Source organism: Pelophylax lessonae (genome assembly GCF_965119305.1).
Source record: "Pelophylax lessonae genome assembly, chromosome: 3".
Classification (NCBI taxonomy): domain Eukaryota; kingdom Metazoa; phylum Chordata; class Amphibia; order Anura; family Ranidae; genus Pelophylax; species Pelophylax lessonae.
The window spans coordinates 604,667,458-604,674,454 of record NC_138770.1 but is presented as its reverse complement, the minus strand read 5'-3'; positions in this window follow the sequence as shown (position 1 = coordinate 604,674,454).

The window sequence follows — 6,997 nt, the reverse complement described above, 5'->3', positions numbered from 1 at the left end:
ATAAACATGAAATATTCCTGACAATTTTTTTCCTGACAATTTTTTTCAGGAATATTTTATGTTTATGCATTTGATGCCCATTGTTAGGAAGATTTCATGTTCATGCCTTTGATGCCAATTGTCAGGAAGATTTCATGTTTATGTGTTTGATGCCCATTGCATCAAATGCATAAACATAAAATACTCCTAACAATGGGCATCAAATGTATAAACATAAAATATTCCTGTCAATGGGCATCAAACACATAAACATGAAATATTCCTGACAATGGGAATCAAATGCATAAACATGAAATATTCCGAACAATGGGCATCAAACACATAAACATGAAATATTCCTGACAATGGGCATCAAATGTATAAACATGAAATATTCTGAACAATGGGCATTAAACACAAACATGAAATACTCCTAACAATGGACATCAAACACATAAACATGAAATATTCCTGTCAATTGGCATCAAACACATAAACATGAAATATTCCTGTAAATGGGCATCAAACACATAAACATGAAATATTCCTGAAGATGGGCATCAAACACATAAACATGAAATATTCCTGAAGATGGGCATCAAACGCATAAACATGAAATATTCCTGTCAATAGGCATCAAACACATAAACATGAAATACTCCTGACAATGGGCATCAAATGCATAAACATGAAATATTCTGAACAATGGGCATTCCTCGAATTCCCTGAACAATATTCCTCGAAACTCTCCCGCAGCACAGCGCTTGCTAAATATATAAATACTTTCAAGTGCAAAAGGTGACTTCCCTAAACATAGGGATTGCAAAATAAATAACAAAGAGATACAATTAAAAGTGCAGTGCTGTAAACTTGAAGAATGCCTTTAAATAAAATGCTAGTGCTGCAGTGGATATAAGTTAAATAAAAACATAACATAAGAAATGCATAGGTATGAACAGCAGAAATATGATGCCATTTGTGGGCTGGAACTAAAGTGCACAAATATTCCTATGAAATGGATGATCACATCCTTATATGCATGCTCCATGTGATGTGATTATCCTGTGACGAAACGCATCAATTTGGAACACACGTTGGCTACATGGTTGCGAGGCGGAATTAGCAGGTGGAACACACGCTGGTTGCTCGTGTGCTGTCCATGCTTATGTCCCTAGGATACTGTTTTTTAACAGTTTGTGGTCTCTCTTTACCTCCGATCTGGTGCCAAAATGTTTAACTACTTGTACCATTACCCAAGCTGTGGGTTTTCACACCCATTTATTATATATAAATTTTTACAATAAATTAACTTTCTCTTTACGAAATTCACCATGTGGACCCCTTTTTTTATTCACACCCACTTTTAATCCCAACGGTTTATCTGGAGTACGAGAGGAAGGTGGAAAAGGAGGACGGATCCAGGTACATGCTGTAATTGGTCAAGGAGATCACCCAAGCCTTTGTGATCCCTTTGCCATAAGGCAAGAGAGGATCCACACCGTCCGGTGAGTTTTCTCATATGCCCCAAGCACTCGTGGTGGCCATGGTTTTCCACCCCTTGTTTGATAGAGTGTTCATCACTCAACTTTTGGGAACAGATAGCATCCCTCTCTCTTATACAACAAACATCCTTCAGATTTGGACACTTATTTTTAAACCCTATTGTTATATTTTTTTTATCCACTACTGTATTTGAAAATTTGTGCACTTTAATTCCAGCCCACAAGTGGTGTCATATTTTTGCTGTTCATACCTATGCATTTCTTATGTTATGTTTTTATTTAACTTATTTCCACTGCAACACTAGCACTTTATTTCAAGGCATTATTCAAGTTTACAGCACTGCACTTTTAATTGTATCTGTTTGTATTTTATTTTGCAATCCATATGTTTAGAGAAGTCATCTTTTGCACTTGAAAGTACTTAAATATTTAGCAAGCGCTGTGCTGTGGTAGATTTTCATATGACACCTTTCCCATTATATTTCACTTACACTTGGCTTTAGCAGGTTGGGCCGCAGCAGCTGCTTTTATAATATCAAATTAAGAAAATAAGTACAAATACCAACCATCATATATTTATTAACTTTATTCCAGTATTTAATCTCTATTTTATAGTTTTACACTTGTTCTTTTTTTTCCTGGTGCGGGTGATTTATTATTTATATGAAATATTCCTGACAATGGGCATCAAATGCATTAACATGAAATATTCCTTACAATGGGGATCAAACGCATAAACATAAAATATTCCTGATAATCGGCATCAAACGCATAAACATGAAATATTCCTAACAATGGGCATCACATGCATAAACATGAAATATTTCTGACAATGGGCATCAAACGTATAAACATGAAATATTCCTAACAATGGGCATCAAACGCATAAACATGAAATATTCCTGACAATGGGCATCAAATGCATAAACATGAAATATTCCTGACAATGGACATCAAACGCATAAACATTAAATATTCCTAACAATGGGAATCAAACGCATAAACATGAAATATTCCTGATAATGGGCATCATAAGCATAAACATGAAATATTCCTGACAATGGGCATCAAACGCATAAACATGAAATATTCATAACAATGGGCATCAAACGCATAAACATGAAATATTCTTGACAATGGGCATCAAACGCATAAACATGAAATATTCCTAACAAGGAGCATTAAACGCATAAACATGAAATATTCCTAACAAGGGCCATTAAACACAGAAACATGAAATATTCCTGACAATGGGCATCAAACACATAAACATAAAATATTCCTGACAATGGGAATCAAACGCATAAACATGAAATATTCCTGACAATGGGCATCAAACGCATAAACATGAAATATTCCTGACAATGGACATCAAACGCATAAACAGGAAATATTACTGACAATGGGCATCTAACGCATAAACATGAAATATTCATAACAATGGGCATCAAACGCATAAACATGAAATATTCTTGACAATGGGCATCAAACGCATAAACATGAAATATTCCTAACAATGAGCATCAAACGCATAAACATGAAATATTACTGACAATGGGCATCAAACGCATAAACATGAAATATTCCTAACAAGGAGCATTAAACACATAAACATGAAATATTCCTAACAAGGGGCATCAAACACATAAACATGAAACATTCCTGACAATGGGCACCAAACACATAAACATAAAATATTCCTGACAATGGGCATCAAACGCATAAACATGAAATATTCCTTACAATGGGGATCAAACGCATAAAGATAAAATATTCCTGATAATGGGCATCAAACGCATAAACATGAAATATTCCTAACAATGGGCATCAAACGCATAAACATGAAATATTCCTGACAATTGGCATCAAACGCATAAACATGAAATATTCCTAACAATGGGCATCAAACGCATAAACATGAAATATTCCTGACAATGGGCATCAAACGCATAAACATGAAATATTCCTGACAATGGACATCAAACGCATAAACATGAAATATTCCTAACAATGGGAATCAAACGCATAAACATGAAATATTCCTGATAATGGGCATCATAAGCATAAACATGAAATATTCCTGACAATGGGAATCAAACGCATAAACATTAAATATTCATAACAATGGGCATCAAACGCATAAACATGAAATATTCTTGACAATGGGCATCAAACGCATAAACATGAAATATTCCTAACAAGGAGCATTAAACGCATAAACATGAAATATTCCTAACAAGGGGCATTAAACACAGAAACATGAAATATTCCTAAAAATGGGCATCAAACACATAAACATAAAATATTCCTGACAATGGGAATCAAACGTATAAACATGAAATATTCCTGACAATGGGCATCAAACACATAAACATAAAATATTCCTGAAAATGGGCATCAAACGCATAAACATGAAATATTCCTGACAATGGGAATCTAACGCATAAACATGAAATATTCATAACAATGGGCATCAAACGCATAAACATGAAATATTCTTGACAATGGGCATCAAACGCATAAACATGAAATATTCCTAACAATGAGCATCAAACGCATAAACATGAAATATTACTGACAATGGGCATCAAACGCATAAACATGAAATATTCCTAACAAGGAGCATTAAACACATAAACATGAAATATTCCTAACAGGGGGCATCAAACACATAAACATGAAACATTCCTGACAATGAGCACCAAACACATAAACATAAAATATTCCTGACAATGGGCATCAAACGCATAAACATGAAATATTCCTGACAATGGGAATCAAACACATAAACATAACATTTTCCTGAAAATGGGCATCAAACGCATAAACAGGAAATATTCCTAAAAATTTGTCAGGAATACTTCATGTTTATGCGTTTGATGCCCATTGTTTGGAAAATGTCATGTTTATGCGTTTGATGCCCACTGTCAGGAATATTTTATGTTTGATGCCCATTGGTAGGGATATTTCATGTTTATGCGTTTGATGCCCATTGTCAAGAATCAATGGGCATCAAATGCATAAGCATGAAATATTCCTAACAATTTCTCAGGAATATTTCATGTTTAGGCATTTGATGCCCATTGTCAGGCATATTTCATGTTTATGTGTTTGATGCCCATAAGATGACCGGAAATCCCTTCTGCCTCGATCCTGCATAGAAGTCTTGGCAGAAGCTTGAGAGGAGGGACGGCGTAAATCAGACAATACTGACCCCACGGGGCCACCAGCGCGTCTGTGGCGTCCGCCAGAGGATCCCATGACCGAGCCACAAACCTCTGCACCTTTCTGTTGAGCCGAGAAGCCAGCAGATCCACCTCGGGGATGCCCCACCGGAGACACAACTGATGAAATACCTCCGGGTGAAGGGACCACTCCCCTTGGTCCAACGCCTGCCAACTGAGGTAATTCCCCTGCCAGTTTTCCTACCTGGGAATGTACACAGCAAAGAGGGCTGGAACAAACCGTTCTGCCCACCTTAGAATGCCGGCTACCTCCTAGCTTAGGGACCCCAGGGGGGCGCTTTGGTCATCTCCACTCTTTAGCAACAATTCTGTCAAACTAGGCAGGGAAAGGCAACACCTTTGCTGCTCTGGATTGCTTGTGAGTGCCAAAGGGAACCTAAGCCTCCATCGCAGTTGCAGCTGCGTCCTCCATCTTCACATCTTCAAGGTCTTACGCATAGATACAATCAGTGCATCCACCAGCGCCTTTTTGTGGGTGGTTGCAGATGTGGAGAAATCATCCTCACTATCTGAGGGTTCCGGGCACGACAAAAATAGTAAAACACTGCACAGGGATAGCCCCCACTGCGCTGGCAGCACCACCCGGTTGCCAGGCACAAACACTAAGCGATCCTCAGCAGAGAGGGAGAGAACCCCACCAGACTCTCCACCCAGCAGAAACAGGCACCTGCAGCCACTAAGACAGTCTGCACTCCACGGGCGGCAATCAGGAAGTGAAAAGATCCAGGAGTCAGCAACAGGGGATGAGGAGGGGCACTGAAATTGCAGCTCACAGTTCTCCACTGTTATGGCCACCGCTATGTTCAATGGCAAATCACAACAAAATGGCCACCAGACTACACAAACATGGCTGCCGTGCATAGAAACACACAGTCTACAGCAAAATGGCGGCCCCACGTGGCATCATAAGGCTCCCAGGGACCCAGGAAGGATCCCTAGGCCTCAAGGACAGACCCAGGCAGGATGGAACCAGGTACAACCCTGCCCGCACAGCTGATCGTCCGGTTGCTGGCAGCAAACCCCCACCGGCGCCCATTGCCAGCACAGCGCCCTGCCCCCACCCCAGGAGGTGACCCAGACCACCAACACAGCCCCAGCATAGGTGGAGGGGGGTAGGATGGGGGACAGATGAAAGGGGGGTGCCTGACGGGAAGGTCCAGCCATCCCAAGGAGGGGCCCAGGTCCACCCAGGAACAAGGCGGGCACCGCTCCAGACAGAGCCCCTCGCCATCTAAATGGGGGGCTTTCGGCCAGGAGGAACGCTGTGACTCAGGCCGAGACCTGGTCGTATGCGACCTTGTGAGGCATTTAACTTGCAGGCCAGCTCCTGTCCAGTGAAACTATGTCGTGGCCATCCTAGGGAGGAGCTGAGGTCTGCAGGTGCTCGCTGGCCAGACTGGAGAGACCACTGGATCTAGATTATCCAGCCCGTCGCCCAGACCGGCAGTTGATTGTAGATCTTACAGGAAAAAAACAGGAGAAACAATTTCTATCTAAAAAAATTTGCAAGGACCAGAGATCCCAGCAAGGAACTAGGTCCTTACTCCTGACTAGGCAGAAAAAAAACAGAGTACCTATAGCAGGGAGAGGAAGTATAACCCCTGGGACTACCAGTAGGCACAGCAAGATTATTTTTCTGCCTAGTGTCCTGCTCCTGTAGGAGGCAGTATAACCCAATGGTTATGACGATGAAGAGCTGTGTCCATCAATGAATGAAAGAAAAATGGTGTTATATGAAACAGTACCTGTAATAGGTATCCAAAACAAAGGAATGTAGTTTAAAATGTATAGCAATGGCATAAGAGTCCTAGGTTTAATGTCAAAAGTATAAACTAGTGAAAAATGCATGGAAAAGATCATTAGAGCCTTTGGTACTGCAACAGAATATGCTACGAAAAAATAATTCCCAAGACACTCCTGATCAGTACATGGTGGTGGCAGCATCATGTTGTGGGATGCTTTTCCTCAGCAGGGACTGGGAAGCTGGTCAGATTTGATGGGAAGATGGATGGAGCCAAATAGAGGGCAATATTAGAAGAAAACCCGTTAGAGTCTGCAAAAGACTTGAGACTGGGGCAGAGGTTCACCTTCCAACAGGACAACGGCCATAAACACAGTGGTGTAGCGTGGGTTGTCAGCACCCGGGGCAAGGCAAGTAATTTGCGCCCCCTAACCCGCGGGATTTTAGCACTTCCACTAGATTAGTTAAAGAAACCCTTACCCCCTAAGCACATGTATTGTTTGTTATGAAAATACTGATGTAATTAAAGT